This window comes from Bos mutus, chromosome 8 (genome assembly GCF_027580195.1).
Source record: "Bos mutus isolate GX-2022 chromosome 8, NWIPB_WYAK_1.1, whole genome shotgun sequence".
In the NCBI taxonomy this organism is placed as follows: Eukaryota; Metazoa; Chordata; class Mammalia; order Artiodactyla; family Bovidae; genus Bos; species Bos mutus.
The window spans coordinates 7,126,955-7,145,580 of NC_091624.1; the positions used below are offsets into that span (position 1 = coordinate 7,126,955).

At 42.7% G+C, this 18,626-nt stretch overlaps 1 protein-coding gene across 4 annotated transcripts in view; it reads left to right on the forward strand.

The window, feature by feature from the left end:
• The window catches only part of ASTN2 (astrotactin 2), a 1,044,864-nt gene that overhangs the window by 811,548 nt on the left and 214,690 nt on the right, over nt 1-18,626 (forward strand). Inside the window, exon 1 of one of the 4 annotated variants that reach the window (XM_070375016.1) lies at nt 6,354-6,672. The exons of the other annotated variants lie outside the window; for them this stretch is intronic. The gene's annotated coding sequence lies outside the window, so the exon portion shown is untranslated. Of the gene's footprint in view, nt 1-6,353; nt 6,673-18,626 lie in introns of those variants that run through there. 4 annotated transcript variants of the gene reach the window in all.

Here is an 18,626-nt window from a genome sequence, read left to right on the forward strand (position 1 = left end):
CTCAAGGCATGCTGGGGGTTGTAGGCGGGCGGACCTGAGCTCGCGGCCCAACGGTCAGGTAACGGTGAGCTAACCCTCCGCAAAGAACTAGGTGTCTTGAGGACACGTATTTCAGTTTTCTGTCTCCGTTGTATGGTTGAAGAAACCGAGGCCCAAGTTCACTCAGCAAGTCGGGAGCTAAACCGGAACTCGTGTTTCTGAGTGCAGTCTGTGTCAACCCCTTCGCTAAACCGTAGCCTCCAGGAGTGGTCCTCAACCAAGGCTTGGCATCTCTCAGAAGACCTCTCTCCACCTCAGCTTTGCCATCTGAGAAATGGGCCAAGGAAAGACCACAACGTTCACACGTTCACTCTGGGGCAAGCACAGAACCTGGCTGCGTTTACAACCATAGTGCTTCTGGGCTCTTCTCCCGGTGATATACAGTGCAGCCTACAGATAAGCTTATATGATGAGCAAATTGCCTTTATGAAGGATTCCTACTCCTGCTCAGCTGGGAGGCTGACAGGGGAGGTAGACGTAGGAACACTCTCTGCAATCTGTCCCTGCAGATTGAAGCTTCCCGGGAGCCTAAACCCAAGTCTAGTTTTGGGGCAGCCAGGAAAGGTAAGCATCTTCACAGGTGAGAGATGGTCTAGCCTGTTGGCTGGTGAGGACCTGTAGCCCCTGGAGAGTTTGGGGTCAGCTACAATCCCTGGCAGCTCAGAGGTAAAAACTCTCCCTGCCATGCAGGAGAGACAGGTTCAATCCCTGGGTTCGGAGGATACCCTGACGAATCCCCTGGAGAAGGAAATGGCAACCCACTCCAGTATTCTAGCCTGGGAGATCTCAGGTTCAGAGATTTGGGCTACAGTCCATGGGGTTGCAAGAGTCAGACACGACTTAGCAAGTAAACCACTACCACCACCACCACAGGTTCCTGTGGGTGACTATACAGTATAGCTTAGGAATAGGAAGAGGTTGGAAGGAGGATGGACTTGGATTTGATATCCAGGGTAGGTAAAGTGACTCTTCACAATGACAAAGCAACAACCACAAACAGTAACCTAAGTGTCGTGCTGCCATCAAACCCTTCACATGCACAGTTCACTTAATCTTCCCAATGACCCTGTGAGGTAAACAACTGATGCCCAGGTGATTAAAGTAACACGGCCCCATACTCATAAGCATTAAGCCCAGATTGGAACCTGATTCTGAGAACCCTGCCTCTCTTAACCATGATTAATCTCTCTGCCCATTTCTTTATTTCTAAGTGAAAATGAGGTTTGCTGTGGGATTAACAGAGGTTATTAATATATGGTGGTTTGCATTTAATTAAGGGTATGCTCACAGCATGCTCAGCAAGTAATTGCAAGTTGATGATTTCTCACAAAGCATATACCAGGTTGGGCTTTAATTACCCACTTCCCTGCGATTGTCACCAGTCCGCTGTGATCTCCCTGAAGGACAATGCCTGTTTGTTGTCGTATCTGTTAGCACTGTGTCCAGAACGTAGAAGTTGCTGAGTGAGTCAGACTCAGAAATGTGACCTTAGGCAAATCACATCCCGTCTAACCTAGAGTTATTTTAGCTGCAAAATAACTGAGTGGGGTCAATCGGATAAGAATGGACTGTTTTATGAACAGCAGCAATATACCAGGCACTCCATAGACTTTCTCCTATGTCACAATTAATCTTCTAAACAATGATTCAAGTAGGCATCAGTTACTTTATCTTACAAAAGAAGCAACCGATGCTCAGCAAGATTAAATGACTTGTCTACAGTCACCTTCTGGAAAGGAGTACAAACCCAGGTCAGTTAGACCCATGACATGCTATAAACCTCTGTCCAAAGACCACCCAGACCAGCTATCTTTCTATTTTATTAAGTAAGTTTTGTTTTTAAGCCTCAAAAGAGAGGAGAAGTGATATTTAGAAATGTCAACTTTAAAAATATTCACAACCTAAAAATTGAGAGCTGTATTTTATTTGGTGGAAACTTTTAGGACTTCAGGCCCAGGAGACAGTATCTCAAGAGATCCTGAATGAACTTCTTCTAAGAGGGGAGAGGAAGAACCAGGTTATATAGAAGTTTTATAGCAAAGGGCAGGTAGTCTGAACATCAAAAGATTATTGGCAATGAAAGAAAACCAGATATCCCACGTTAAGGAATTTAGAGCTTTTCTATGCATGGTATGGAGAGGGAAATGGCAACCCACTACAGTATTCTTACCTGGAGAATGCCATGGACAGAAGATCCTGGTGGGCTTACATGAGTCCATGGGGTCACAAAGAATCAATCAGGACCAGGTGACTAAACCAAACCAAAACAAAGCAGCAGCCTGGGAAGATGCAAGAGTCTGAACTCACTGAAATCACCCTTTTCGTGTGCATCTCCGCTATCAAGCCAGTATCCTGCGTTTCACATCCTGAGCTCTCTTGGGGCTCACTGTAGGGAGTGACTGCAGCCTGATGGATCTTCAGTCAGTTCAGTCGCTCAGTTGTGTCCGACTCTTTGCAACCCCATGACTCGCAGCACGCCAGGCCTCCCTGTGGGCAGGTATTCTTCTCCTTCCTGAGTACCCTTAGGGCTCACCAACTCCTATTGGAGGGCTGCAATCACCGATAACTGTGACATCCTTGTTTACTGATACGGCAGGCGATATTCCATTTCTCAAGTTTCCCTGGTGGGTCAGACCCTAAGAATCTGTTTGCAATGCAGGAGACCTGGTTTGATTCCTGGGTTGGGAAGATGCCCTGGAGGAGGACTTGGCTACCCACTCCAGTATTCTTGCCTGGAGAATCCCATGGACAGAGGAGCCTGGTGGGCTACAGTTCATGGGGTCTCAAAGTGTTGGACACAACTGAGCGACTAAGCACACATTCCATTTCTCAATTATTCAAGGAAAGCGGGGCAGTTGCTTGTCATGACCATGGAGCTTGGTCCTACTAAGGCAAAGACACTCAGGTGAGCTTTTCTGAGCAGCATTGCCAGTGAAAATGAGGGACTGCCCTCAGCCCTGGGTTTCTGTTGGAGACTTAGTGCAGCGGGTTTCACCAGAATGAGAAGGGGCCTCTCTAAGCCACTGTGTTGCAGGTAGGGGAGATGGGAGAGTTGAGACCTCACCTATACCTCCTCCTTAGACCAGGTGGGGAGTTAGCACCCTATTTGATGAAAATCACAGTTATAAGCCATAGTCTCAATTCAGGACTCATCCTATTTTTATACTGACCTTTCCCCTATCATCCTGGGTGTTCTTTCGAAGGAGTGGTGCTAAAGCTAAAACTCCAATACTTTGGCCACCTCATGCGAAGAGTTGACTCACTGGAAAAGACTCTGATGCTGGGAGGGATTGGGGGCAGGAGGAGAAGGGGACGACAGAGGATGAGATGGCTGGATGGCATCACCGACTCAATGGACATGAGTTTGGGTGAACTCCGGGAGTTGGTGATGGACAGGGAGGCCTGGCATGCTGCCATTCATGGGGTCGCAAAGAGTTGGACATGACTGAGTGGCTGAACTGAACTGAACTTCCCCTATCATAGAGAAGAGCCAATGGTACTCCTGACAGTCTGGGGGTGTAATCCAATTATGTGTTCGAAAAGCAAACAACAAAAACCTTTCTTTTCTCTTAAAAAAAAAAAACACAAAATAAACAAAAAAGAAACTGTTTGCCTTAAAAAAATGTTTAAGTTACTCACAAGTTAATTACCTTGCTTCCCACAAAAATCTCCAAGTAAAATAAACACCCTAGGGAAATGCATTTATTTTAATCTTCTGGCTTTGCATATCCTTGACACATTATTAGTTTTCCACATACAGAGACATTTTAAAAATACTGTACGTGGAGTACTTTATTCAGCATTTTACCATAACTTTTTTTTTTTTCCATTTAACATTCATACCACTTGTATCAGTTTCCTTGGCCTGTTGTAACAGAGAGTCACAGACTGGGTGGGGTGAAACAGGGAAATGTATTCCCTCACTGTTCCGGAGGCTAGAAGTCTGAAATCAATGTGGCAGTGGGGCAAGACGTTCTCTGAACTCTCTAGGGAGGAGCCTCACATTTCTCTTCCAGCTTCTGGTGACCCCAGGTGTTCCTTGGTTCATGGTAACAAAACTCCAATCTCAGCCTCCAGCTGCATATGGTCATTTTTTCCCCCTGTGTGTCTCTGTCTTTACATGGCATTCTCTTTGTGTGGATCTCTGTTGACTGAAAAAAAAAAAAGCACAGCCTAAAAGTTGAGAATTTTATTTTACTTGGCTGACAATCTGAGGACTGAAGCTCAGAAGACAGTGTCTCTGATAGCTCTGAGGGCTGCTCACAAGAAGTAAGGGAGGAACCAGGATAGATAGTAGCTTTGCAACAAAATCCAGATAGTTGGAACATCAAAAGATTATGGTTAAAGAAAACCTGAGTTTTGAGTTAGTGAATTTACTGCTCTTTTATGTATGAGAAGATATGAGAATCTGGGTTCATTGAAAGCATTCCTTCGATTTGCACCTGACCTGTCTAGGGCCAGTAGCCTGCTTTTCTCTATCCTGAATCCCCTAAGGGTCTTTAGTTGGAGGTGGTCAGCAACAACTGCTGACCTGATGGCTGCAATATCCTTTGTCTACTGATGCAGCAGGCAACATTTTTCATTCACATCTGTATCTTCTTATAGGGACACCTGTCCTATTAGATTATGATCTCCACGTTGCCCAATTAAAACTCCAGGGTGACTTCATCTTAACTAATTCCTCTGCAACAACCTTATTTTTAAATAGTCATATACTGACATTCTGGAGGTTAGGGACGGGGGAGCCTGGTGGGCTTCCATCTATGGGGTCGCACAGAGTCGGACACGACTGAAGCGACTTAGCAGCAGCAGCAGCAGGATTTCAGTATATCTTTTTTTTTGGGGGGGGACACAATTTAACTGATAACATCCCCTTATCAGCTAAGTACTGCTTTCTGCATTTATAAGACAATCTGCAGTTTAACCTCTCATTTATTCTCTTTAAAATAGTGATAACAGTGGCTAACTCATAGCATTGTTGGGAACAAAATAAGATAGGGATGTTAAGTACTTTAATATTAGGATACTGCCTAATGTGCAGTAGTGTTCATTGCGTTGCATTTATTATTATTAGGTTTGCTTATTAAGTCCATCATTGTGCAGTGCAGGGCTTCGGAGTCAGACAAACCTGGGTTGGAACCCCAGTTCCACCCACCTGAAAGGTCATTTTGGGGGAATAGATTAAATGATTTGAAGTGATATTTGGGAATTTGCTGCAACTGACAAACTGGGTAACCTTGCACAACTTACCTAGCCTTTCTGCACTTAATTTTCAACCTCTGCAAAATGGGAATAATAGTAGTAGGTGGCACTGGTGGTAAAGAACCTGCCTGCCAATGCAGGGGACATGAGATGTGGGTTCAATCCCTGGGTTGGGAAGATCCCCTGGCAACCCACTCCAGTATTCTGGCCTGGAGAATCCCCATGGACAGAGGAGCCTGGCGGGCTACAGTCTATGGGGTCGCAGAGTTGGACATGACTGAGCGACTAAGCACACATACGCCTCATGTTGTCAATGGTAGATGATTTAATAGATGTAAAGTTTTTAGAGCCCTACCCGAGTTAGTGCTCTGTGAACAATAACTGTTGTTGTCATTATTATTATTACTGTTACGACAAAGGGGCTTCCCTAGTGGCTGAGTCGATAAACAATCTGCCTCCAATTCAGGAAACCTGAGTTCGCTCCCTGGGTCAGGAAGATGCCCTGGAGAAGGGAACGGCAACCTACTCCAGTATTATTTATTGCCTGGAGAATTCCGTGGATAGAGGAGCCTGGTGGGCTACAGTCCATGGGGTCACAAGGAGTCGGACACGACTGAGCGGCCAACACACACATTATAGCAAAATGTTCTCTTTTGCTTCGCATGCTAGCAGCTGAATGCTGAGGCAAGAGATAAATGCCTTGTTTATGCAAAATAAAGTAGAAAATCTAAGGAATTAAAACTCTAATGCATCCTAACCAATTTGTCTGAGTCTAGAAATTTATAACTGCTAGAATTTTCATGAAATAATGGAAAATTTTATCTACATATCTATATTACTTATACTTATCACCGGATAACAAACTACCCCCAAACTTCTGTGCTTTACAACAACACAGATTTCTCATCTCACAGGTTCTGTGAGTGAGGAATCTGAGCACAGCTGAACTGGATCTGCTTCACGGTCTGTCACGAGGCTTCAGTCAAGTTATTGACCAGGGCTGGGGTCTCAGCTGAAAGTTTTGGGAAGGATCAGTCTCTAAAATCACTTGGTTGTGGTTGGACCGAGGACTTCGTTTCCTTGCTGGCTTTTTTTTTGGCTGGAGGCTGCCCTCAGCTCCTTGCCCCAGCTGCTGCTGCTAAGTCGCTTCAGCCGTGTTTGACTCTGTGCGACGCCATAGACGGCAGCCCACCAGGCTCCTCTGTCCCTGGGATTCTCCAGGCAAGAATACTGGCGTGGGTTGCCATTTCCTTCTCCTCCTTGCCCCAGGAGCCTCTCCAAAACAGCTTGTTTCATCAAAACCAGCAAAAGAGAGGTCACAGTCTTTTGTTACCTGATCACAGAAGTGGCACTTCTCAATGTTGCTGTATTCTATTGGCTGAAAGCAAATTACTCAAGTGGAAGGTTATAACAAGCAGTGTGTATCAGGAGGTAAGATAATCACGGGTCGTCGTAGAGCCTCCTTCCCTCTGACTCACCTCTCCCCATCCCTCTCTCCTTTCTTCTCTCCCTCTCTCAGTCTTATTCTACTTATGTCCATTTCTGTCCTTCCATCTGTCTGTCACGTGTCTACTCTCTGCTGAAACTGACTCTAATCTCTGTATGCCCTAGTCGATCCTTGTGTGTTTCTCAACCTAGCCTACACTCGATACCTAGTAGATGCTCAGCAAATGTTTGAATTTGATTTAAATTTACAGCATAAAAGAATTTTTAAAGGGTCAACTTTATCCAACACCTTAATATAATCCTTATGTTGGTTATATTCATGTAAATGTAAATATTTACCAAGTTCCTTTTTAATCTGTTCTTACATACTTATGAGAAATTAAAAAAGCTTGTGAGACATAACAGTTCTTACATACTGTTCTTACATACAACATTATTATTTTTCTAATATGGAATAATGTTTGAAATCCTATAAACTGGCTCCATAATAACTTGTCAAATTGACAAGCCCATTTTTAAACATTTAACCATCACAAGTAAGACCGTGTAAATGTCCTTACACAGGGAGGTTTTGTGCTTTCCTTTGTTTTGATTTATTTCTTTGTACTGATATGGAAACAGCTGGTTTAGGACTTTGAATCTTTATTTTAGCATAATGCACACTTCCATGCATGGACCAGATCGAGTCTGTAGTGGTCTGAACTTGTGTGGATAAAGTGTTACTGAATCAAACCTGGGTCTGCTTGCCCATGGGCAATAAAGCCAATCTGCAGACACAGGTTGTGTGAAGCAAAGTGCAGTGTTTATTGCAGGGCACAGGGCAAGGGGTCCAGGTATTTAGTGCTCAAAAGTCTGGAACACCCCAGTGGGTTTCAGGGAAAGGTTCTTAAAGACAAGGTGAAGGCGGGGTGGGGTTGTAGGGTATGTGATCAGCTTTGTAGGCATTCCTCTAATTGATAAGGTAATCCAGAGTCAATATCATTGGCTGTCTTGATTCAACCCATCTGGGGACCATGTGCTTGTGGGCAGTGTGAAGTTAACTTTTTCCATCTGGGAGCAGGTTTCAGTATCTGCAAAACAGCTCAAAGGATATGGCTCAGAATATTATCTATAGACCTTGAGGAACTACTTGACTTTGTTTAATGGCTAAATTATTTTTTTCTCTTACTAGACTGTTTTCCTTTCTTTCTGCTTTCCCTCACTTCCCTGATTAAATTTACTCTTTGGAAATTGGAAGTGGTCAAGCAGGAGATGGCAAGAGTGAACACTGACATTTTAGGAATCAGTAAACTAAAATGAACCAGAATCAGTTCAGTTCAGTCGCTCAGATGTGTCCGACTCTTTGTGACCCCATGAATTGCAGCACGCCAGGCCTCCCTGTCCATCACCAACTCCCGGAGTTCACTCAGACTCACGTCCATCGAGTCAGTGATGCCATCCAGCCATCTCATCCTCTGTTGTCCCCTTCTCCTCTTGCCCCCAATCCCTTCCAGCATCAGAATCTTTTCCAATGAGTCAACTCTTCACATGAGGTGGCCAAAGTACTGGAGTTTCAGCTTTAGCATCATTCCTTCCAAAGAAATCCCAGAGCTGATCTCCTTCAGAATGGACTGGTTGGATCTCCTTGCATCCAAGGGACTCTCAAGAAACTTCTCCAACACCACAGTTCAAAAGCAGCAATTCTTCAGCGCTCAGCCTTCTTCACAGTCCAACTCTCACATCCATACATGACCACAGGAAAAACCATAGCCTTGACTAGACGGACCTTTGTTGGCAAAGTAATGTTTCTGCTTTTGAATATGCTATCTAGGTTGGTCATAACTTTCCTTCCAAGGAGTAAGCATCTTTTAATTTCATGGCTGCAGTCACCATCTGCAGTGATTTTCAAGCCCCCAAAAATAAAGTCTGACACTGTTTTCACTAGGTGAATTTAATTCTGATGACTGTTATGGCTACTACTGTGGGCAAGTATCCCTTAGAAGAAATGGAGTAGCCATCATAGTCAACAAAATAGTCCGAAATGCAGTACTTGGTGCAATCTCAAAAACGACAGAATGATCTCTGTTCATTTTCAAGGCAAACCATTTGATTTCACAGTAATCCAAGTCTATGCCCCAATCACTAATGCCAAAGAAGCTGAAGTTGAACGGTTCTATGGTAACCTACAAGACCTTCTAGAAGTAACACCAAAGAAAGATGTTTTTTTCATCATAGGGGACTGGAATGCAAAAGTAGGAAGTCAAGAAATACCTGGAGTAACAGGCAAATTTGCCCTTGGAGTACATGATGAAGCAGGGCAAAGGCTAATAGAGTTTTGTCAAGAGAACGCACTGGTCATAGCAAACACCCTCTTCCAACGACACAAGAGAAAACTCTACACATGGACATCACCAGATGGTCAACACCGAAATCAGATTGACTATATTCTTTGCAGCCAAAGCTGGAGAAGCTCTATACAGTCAGCAAAAACAAGACGGGGAGCTGACTTTGGCTCAGATCATGAATTCCTTGTTGCAAAATTTAGACCTAAATTGAAGAAAGTAGGGAAAACCGCCAGACCATTCAGGTATGACCTAAATCAAATCCCTTACGATTATACAGTAGAAGTGACAAACAGATTGAAGGGATGAGATCTGGTAGACAGAGTGCCTGAAGAACTATGGACGGAGGTTCGTCACATTGTACAGAAGGCGATGATCAAAACCATCCCCAAGAAGAAGAAACACAAAAAGGCAAAATGCTTGTTTGGGGAGGACTTACAAACAGCTGTGAAAAGAAGAGAAGCAAAAGGCAAAGGAGAAGAGGAAAGATATAAGCATCTGAATGCAGAGTTCCAAAGAATGGCAAGGAGAGATAAGGAAGCCTTCTTCAGTGATCAGTGCAAAGAAATAGAGGAAAACAATGGGAAAGACTAGCGATCTCTTCAAGAAAATCAGAGATACCAAGGGAACATTTCATGCAAAGATGAGCTCGATAAAGGACAGAAATGGTATGGACCTAACAGAAGCAGAAGATATTAAGACGGGGTGGCAAGAATACACAGAAGAACTGTACAAAAAACATCTTCATGACCTAGATAACCATGATGATGTGATCACTAGAGCCAGACATCCTGGAATGCAAAATCAAATGGGCCTTAGGAAGCATCACTATAAGCAAAGCTAGTGGAGGTGATGGAATTCTAGCTGAGCTACTTCAAGTCCTAAAAGATGATACTGTGAAAGTGCTGCACTCAGTATGTCAGCAAATTTGGAAAACTCAGCAGTGGCCACAGGACTGGAAAAGGTCAGTTTTCATTCCAATCCCAAAGAAAGGCAATGCCCAAGAATGCTCAAACTACCTCACAATTGCACTCCTCTCACACGCTAGTAAAGTAACGCTCAAAATTCTCCAAGCAAGACTTCAACAGTACGTGAACCGAGAACCTCCAGATGTTCAAGCTGAATTTAGAAAAGGTATAGGAACCAGAGACCAAATTGCCAACATCTGTTGGATCATCAAAAAAAAAAGAGAGTTCCAGAAAAACATCTACTGTGCTTTATTGATTATGCCAAAGGCTTTGACTGTGTGCATCTCAATAAACTGTGGAAAACTCTGAAAGAGATGGGAATACCAGACTACCTTACCTGCCTCCTGAGAAATCTGTATTCAGGTCAAAAAGCAAGAGTCAGAACTGGACATGGAACAATGGACTGGTTCCGAATTGGGAAGGGAGTAGGTCAAGGTTGTATATTGTCACCCTGCTTATTCAACTTATATGCAGAGTACATCATGAGAAATGCTGGGCTGGAAGAAGCACAAACTGGAATCAACATTGCTGGGAGAAATATCAATAACCTCAGATATGCAGATGACACCACCCTTATGGCAGAAAGTGAAGAAGAACTAAAGAGCCTCTTGATGAAAGTGAAAGGAGAGTGAAAAAGCTGATTTAAAACTCAGCATTCAAAAAACGAAGATCATGGCATCTGGTCCCATCACTTCATGGCAAATAGATGGGGAAACAATGGAAACAGTGACAGACTTTATTTTGTTGATCTCCAAAATCATTGCAGATGGTGACTGCAGCCATGAAATTAAAAGGCACTTGCTCCTTGGAAGAGGAGCTGTGACCAACCTAGACAACAGATTAAAAAGCAGACGTTATTTTGCCAACAAAGGTCCATCTAGTCAAAGCTATGGTTTTTCCAGTAGTCATGTATGGACTTGAGGACTGGACCATAAAGAATGAACGCCAAAGAATTTATGCTTTTGACCAGTGGTGTTGGAGAAGACTCTTGAGAGTCCCTTGGACTGCAAGGAGATCCAACCATTCAGTCCTGAATATTCATTCGAAGGACTGATGCTGAAACTCCAATACTTTGGCCTTCTGATGCAAAGAACTGACTCATTGGAATAGACCTGGATGCTGGGCAAGATTGAAGGCAGGAGGAGAAGGGGACGCCAGACTATGAGATGGTTGAATGGCATCACAGACTCAATGGACATAAGTTTGAGCAGGCTCCAGGAGTTGGTGATGGACAGGGAGGCCTGGCATTACTACAGTCCATGGGGTCACAAAGAGTCGGACAGGACTGAGCAACTGAACTGAAGCCCGTCTGTCCATGGGATTTCCCAGGCAAGAATAATGGAGTGGGTTGTCATTTCCTTCTCTAAGGGATATTCCCATCCCAGAGATTGAACCCATGTCTCTTGCTTCTCCTGCATTGGCAGGTGGATTCTTTACCACTGAACCATCAGGGAAGCCTTTTTCTAAAAAATATGTGCTCAGTTTGTCCAGCTCTTTGTGATTCCATGGACTATAACGTGCCATGTGCTTCTGTCCATGGAATTTTCCAGGCAAGAATGCTAGAGCGGGTTGCCATTTCCTACTCCAGGGGATCTGCCAACCCAGAGCTCAAACCCACATCTCTTGCACTGACAGGTAGATTCTTTACCATGAGTGCCACCTAGAAAGACCCTTTCTAAGAGTAGGAAAATATTATTATTTTTAAAAATTAAATTAGTTGATTTACAATATTGCATTAGCTTCTGCTATACAGCAAGGTGATTTAGTATGTGTATTTTTTCAGGTTATTTTCCATTATAGGTTATTATGGCATTTTTGAAAAAACATAGGTGAGGAAAGTACATTTAGAATAAAGCGTCAGGTGAGTACATAATATAGGTGCTACTCCCCAGCAATAATTGCCTTTACTGATGTTGTGTAATACTTCTGGCGACCCACTTTTTTTCAGTGTTTTATTGAGAAAAGAACACATACAAGGAGAGAAAATGGGATAGTGAATCATTTTGTGCCCGTCACCCTGCAAATATTGTTGTCAATATTTTGCCAGTGTTGCTTCAGCCATTTCTCACCTTTAGTTTGCTTTTTTGCTTCTGGAGTCTTTTAAAGTAAACCCCAGATATCCTATCATCCCTCCTGTAAATACAGTATGCATCTCTAACAGATCATTATGCTTTAACATCATCTCAACATCATTATCACATCTAGCAGTTCATGTTCAAATTCCCCTAATTACTTCAAAATATCTTTGTATAGTAGATATGTTTAAATAAGGATCAAAATGTCTCCATACTGTATTGCTGCTGCCAAGTTGCTTCAGTCGTGTCCGACTCTGTGCGAGCCCATAAACGGCAGCCCACCAGGCTCCCCCATCCCTGGGATTCTCCAGGCAAGAACACTGGAGTGGGTTGCCATTTCCTTCTCCAATGCATGAAAGTGAAAAGTGAAAGTGAAGTCACTCAGTCGTGTCCGACTCTTAGCGACCCCATGGACTGCAGCCTAGCAGGCCCCTCCGTCCATGGGATTTTCCAGGCAAGAGCACTGGAGTGGGGTGCCATTGCCCTCTACCCATACTGTGCTAGGTCTCTTTTAATCTGTCATGCATTGGAGAAGGAAATGGCAACCCACTCCAGTGTTCTTGCCTGGAGAATCCCAGGGATGGGGGAGCCTGATGGGCTGCCGTCTATGGGGTCACACAGAGTCGGACACGACTGAAGCGACTTAGCAGCGGCAGCAGTTATCTATAATTCTACCTATGCTATTATTTCTTGAAGACATTGACTCATGTTTTTCTTTTTATATTTTCTAATTTTTTAAAAATAATTTTCCACTTCTCAGATTTACCTGATGACTTACCCATGGAGTTTTTAAACTTGTTATTCTCTCCTAAAGATTCGTCACTAATTATTTTGTCCCTTGGACTTTTGTAGAATAATGAAAACCCTAGACTGCCTTCTCAGAGAAATGGTTTCAAATGAATAAAATGAAGTATAACTATATCTTTATGATTTCTTTCTTTTGTAGACCATTGTGTTTCATTTTACCAAATGTGCAATGTAGCAAAGCATGTGCTCCTTTATATAGGACAAGATCTAGTTGAGAGTCTAGCAACTATCATGATTTCTAAATAGTGTTTAATGTAAATGTTTAGAGATATTTGTAACAACTCTACTGTGATAAAAATACGTGAGTTTGATTGCATCAGAGCCATAGGAAGTGCTACTATACTGTAGTTGCCTGCATTCATAATTTAAGGTTCTAAATTGGATTTAGAGGATACTGAAAATAAAGATTTTTTTGGCCTCTCTACTGGGCATGAGGGATCTTAGTTCCCAGACCAAGGATCAAAACCATGTCCCCTGTAGTGGATGTGCAGAGTCTTAACCATTAGACTGCCATGGAAGTTCCAGGATGTACATTTTTTCCATATATGAATTTATAGACCATTGAATTCTATCCACATGCCTAATCACCAGCTGGAGTTTACAGATTGTGTCATGTAGTTCCTGTGGCATCATATCATATTAATGTCTGCTTGTTACTTTTAGTGAAGGTAAGGTTGAGTGGCTTGAGGTGCTGTGAATTTGACCCATTCATTAGAACATTCCCCACTGGCCTTTCTCCTAATGGTTTTTAGCATTCAGTGAAAGCTGCCTAGATGTATTATTTTATTAGGATTGCAAAATGGTAATTTTCTAATTCTGTCATTCTTCCGCTTGTATTAACTGCAATACTTGCATAAAGTAAGTTGTGGTTACCTTGAAATCCAGTTCATGTGGTAATATCTTAACTACTACTTGATTTTCTTTTACCAATTTTCAGAGTAATGAGCTGATCCCTGAGGCATCCCCAGTGGTGAACAGAGAATTTTTGTTTGTTTTTGCAGCTTGGGTTTTGGCTATGGCTTTGGTTTGAGGAACGCTATGAATTACAGGAAATGCATTTATCTGATCTATTTTAATCAGTCATTGTTCACTTTGTTCAACATTTGGCCTGTGTGAGCCCCTCTAAATTGCTCTCCCTGTCATTTTGAAATGACCACATTGGTGTTTGGCAGCAGTATTTGGCACAGCAAGATATCCTAGGCTCAGCTTGTACCATACCTATCCCAGACTTAGAATAAGGAATGTTTCCAAGAATCTTGTGTTCCTTTTAGTGGAAAATTATATTTAAAAACAAGAATCTGGGTATTAAGGGTATTTATTGTTGTTAGGTTACCATTACTTTCAACCCTTTTCAGCAGACAGAGATATGAAATGTTTATTTTTTTTTGAAAGAGAAAAATCATTAGTGTATATATATGATTTCCAATAGAAATTTCAAGGTGCAGAATTTTTCTCAACTCCTTTGACTTTATCCCCTAATTGGCTATTTCTTACGTGTGATAATCTTAGTTCGTAGTGGTGGTAACATAATGGCTTGTTTGCTATAGCTCACAGAATACACACAGTAGTCTCAAAATAGCAACACCAATATTACACATAGCAGTAAGCCCAATGCATCTAGTTTAGGATTTATTTGCAGAACATTTTTTTTTTCCTTTGGACTGTTTCTCACTAAGCATGTAAAATCAAAATACTGCGCTTTAACCCTTACAACGATTTTCTCTGTAGCTATGCCAACACTTTGATATATAGCTGGATATGTACATTTAAAATTTGCATATAATTTGTACAGATTGTTTTGCTTTTTTGATTAAAAAAAATGCTGTAAAAATTTGTGGTTCCAAAGTTAAAACTTATAAAGCAAAATTCACTAAGAAAACTTCGGCTTCAATCCTTGTTCCCTTGATCCTATTTCCTCACTCCCCCAGTAGGTAACCTTTTTTTTTTTTAATTTAATTTTTTTTTTTTTTTCTGGTTGTCCTGGGTCTTGGGTGCTGCACATGTGCTTTCTCCAGTTGTGACAAGTGCGGACTGCCGTTCGTTGCAGTGTGAAGGCTTCTCACTGCTGTGACGTGTCTTGTTGTGGAACACGGGCTTCAGGCATGCAGGCTTCAGCAATGCAGCACGGGCTCAGTAGTTGTGGTGAATGCGCTTCATTGCTTCAGGGCATGTGGAATCTGCCTGGACTAGGAATCGAATCCTTGTCCCCTGCTTTGACAAGCGGATTCTTATCCACTATGCTCTATACAGTCAGCAAAAACAAGACCAGGAGCTGACTGTGGCTCAGACCATGGACTCCTTATTGCCAAATTCAGGCTTAAATGAAGAAAGTAGGGAAAACCACTAGACCATTCAGGTATGACCTAAATCAAATCCCTTATGATTATACAGTGGAAGTGAGAAATAGATTTAAGGGCCTAGATCTGATAGATAGAGTGCCTGATGAGCTATGGAATGAGGTTCGTGACACTGTACAGGAGACAGGGATCAAGTCCATCCCCATGGAAAAGAAATGCAAAAAAGCAAAGTGGCTGTCTGGGGAGGCCTTACAAATAGCTGCAAAAATAAGAGAAGTGAAAAGCAAAGGAGAAAAGGAAAGATATAAACATCTGAATGCAGAGTTCCAAAGAATAGCAAGAAGAGATAAGAAAGCCTTCTTCAGTGATCAATGCAAAGAAATAGAGGAAAACAACAGAATGGGAAAGACTAGAGATCTCTTCAAGAAAATCAGAGATACCAAAGGAACATTTCATGCAAAGATGGGCTCGATAAAGGACAGAAATGGTATGGACCTAACAGAAGCAGAAGATATTAAGAAGAGATGGCAAGAATACACAGAAGAACTGTACAAAAAAGAGCTTCACGACCCAGATAATCACGATGGTGTGATCACTGACCTAGAGCCAGACATCCTGGAATGTGAAGTCAAGTGGGCCTTAGAAAGCATCACTACGAACAAAGCTAGTGGAGGTGATAGAATTCCAGTTGAACTATTCCAAATCCTGAAAGATGATGCTGTGAAAGTGCTGCACTCAATATGCCAGCAAATTTGGAAAACTCAGCAGTGGCCACAGGACTGGAAAAGGTCAGTTTTCATTCCAATCCCAAAGAAAGGCAATGCCAAAGAATGCTCAAACTACCGCACAATTGCACTCATCTCATACGCTAGTAAAGTAATGCTCAAAATTCTCCAAGCCAGGCTTCAGCAATATGTGAACCATGAACTTCCAGATGTTCAAGCTGGTTTTAGAAAAGGCAGAGGAACCAGAGATCAAATTGCCAACATCCGCTGGGTCATGGAAAAAGCAAGAGAGCTCCAGAACAGCATCTATTTCTGCTTTATTGACTATGCCAAAGCCTTTGACTGTGTGGATCACAATCAACTGTGGAAAATTCTGAAAGAGATGGGAATACCAGACCACCTGATCTGTCTCTTCAGAAATTTGTATGCAGGTCAGGAAGCAACAGTTAGAACTGGACATGGAACAACAGACTGGTTCCAAATAGGAAAAGGAGTTCGTCAAGGCTGTATATTGTCACCCTGTTTATTTAACTTCTATGCAGAGTACATCATGAGAAACGCTGGACTGGAAGAAACACAAGCTGGAATCAAGACTTCCGGGAGAAATATCAATAACCTCAGATATGCAGATGACACCACCCTTATGGCAGAAAGTGAAGAGGAACTAAAAAGCCTCTTGATGAAAGTGAAAATGGAGAGTGAAAAAGTTGGCTTAAAGCTCAACATTCAGAAAACAAAGGTCATGGCATCCGGTCCCATCGCTTCATGGGAAATAGATGGGGAAACAGTGTCAGACTTTATTTTTCTGGGCTCCAAAATCACTACAGATGGTGACTGCAGCCATGAAATTAAAAGACGCTCACTCCTTGGAAGGAAAGTTATGACCAACCTAGACAGCATATTCAAAAGCAGAGACATTACTTTGCCGATGAAGGTTCGTCTAGTCAAGGCTATGGTTTTTCCTGTGGTCATGTATGGGTGTGAGAGTTGGACTGTAAAGAAGGCTGAGCGCCGAAGAATTGATGCTTTTGAACTGTGGTGTTGGAGAAGACTCCTGAGAGTCCCTTGGACTGCAAGGAGATCCAACCAGTCCATTCTGAAGGAGATCAGCCCTGGGATTTCTTTGGAAGGAATGATGCTAAAGCTGAAACTCCAGTACTTTGGCCACCTCATGCGAAGAGTTGACTCATTGGAAAAGACTCTAATGCTGGGAGGGATTGGGGCAAGAGGAGAAGGGGATGACAGAAGATGAGATGGCTGGATGGCATCACTGACTGGATGGATGTGAGTCTGAGTGAACTCCGGGAGTTGGTGATGGACAGGGAGGCCTGGCATGCTGCGATTCATGGGGTTGCAAAGAGTCGGACACGACTGAGCAACTGATCTGATCTGATGCCACCAAGAAAGTCCAACCATTTTTATTAGGTTTGGTTAATTGTCTAGTGTTTCTTAGTGAAAAATCCTATCTAATCTAGACATAATACGTATAAGACAGATTATATATAATATATTGTGCTCAGTTGTGTCTGACTCTTTGCAACCCCATCGACTGTAGCCTGCCAGGCTTCTCTGTCCATGGGATTTTCTAGCCAAGAATACTGGAGCGGTTTGCCATCTCCTAGTCCATATACATATTATAACAGTGTATCTATCTCTTTACATACAGATAGAGATAACATAGATATAATGTGATTATATCCACTTGTATGTATGTATCTCTTCTTTCTTATACAAAGTAAAGCACTATAAATTTCTGTGTTTTTGATTTAGTAAAATGTATTATGATTACTCCATATTACATATAAAGATTGCCCCCAATTCCTGCTTATGAACAGACTCCACTGTGTGGGTACACCATAGTGTTTTTAACCAATTCCCTATTTGACATCCGTAAATTATTCTTTAAGGGCCACATTGCTTATCACGTTGATGTAATGGACAGAAGCAACACAGATTGCACACAGTTGATCTCCAGAATTCACAACCTGAATCTGCAGCAAAATAGCAGAGTGGAGACAGTTTAAGATCGTGGGAACGTGTTTAGAAGTGAGATAGGTCGAACTGGAAGCCTAATTCTCCCCGATCTCACCTCTCTGAGCTTCCATTTCCTCAACCTGAAAATATGGTAATGAACCATGATCTGTACAGAACCCTGGCAGCGTGTGCAAGGCAAGTAGCAGTACACCTGGCCTAGAATACGTGCGTGTAAAATCACAGCAATAATATTAATGTTACCGATTTCCTCAGCAGTAAGAATCCCAAATGGGTCTCAGTCCTTTATTTTTGTTTCTGTTTTGTATTTTATTTCTTGCTGGGGAGGCTCATTAGTTCGTTTTCCTGTCCCTAGAGGCACTGCTCCAGGGAAGAGGGAAGCTAGCGGAACGGTAACTCACCTTGAACATGCTCTCCAAAAGCCTTGCCTATCGACTAGTTTACAGGTGACCTTTTACACTGAGTATTGCGAAGCTTTCGGCGGACAGGAAGACTTGGGTGTGTGACAGGTAACTGGAGCCCCCTAGAAAAGTGGTCAGAGGGTGGCAGTTTGTTTTCTAATGGCACCAAAGCCTCCGCCCAAGCCAGCCCAGGTTCACGCCCTCCCTGAAGCTTTAACCTGGCAATCTCAGTAGCCCCACATGGCCTGCTGTACTGCCTCAGAGTGTGTGTGTTAGTCCCAGTCGTGTCTGACTACGTGACCCCGTGGACTGTAGCCCACCAGGCTCCTCTGTCCATGGGATTCCCCAGGCAA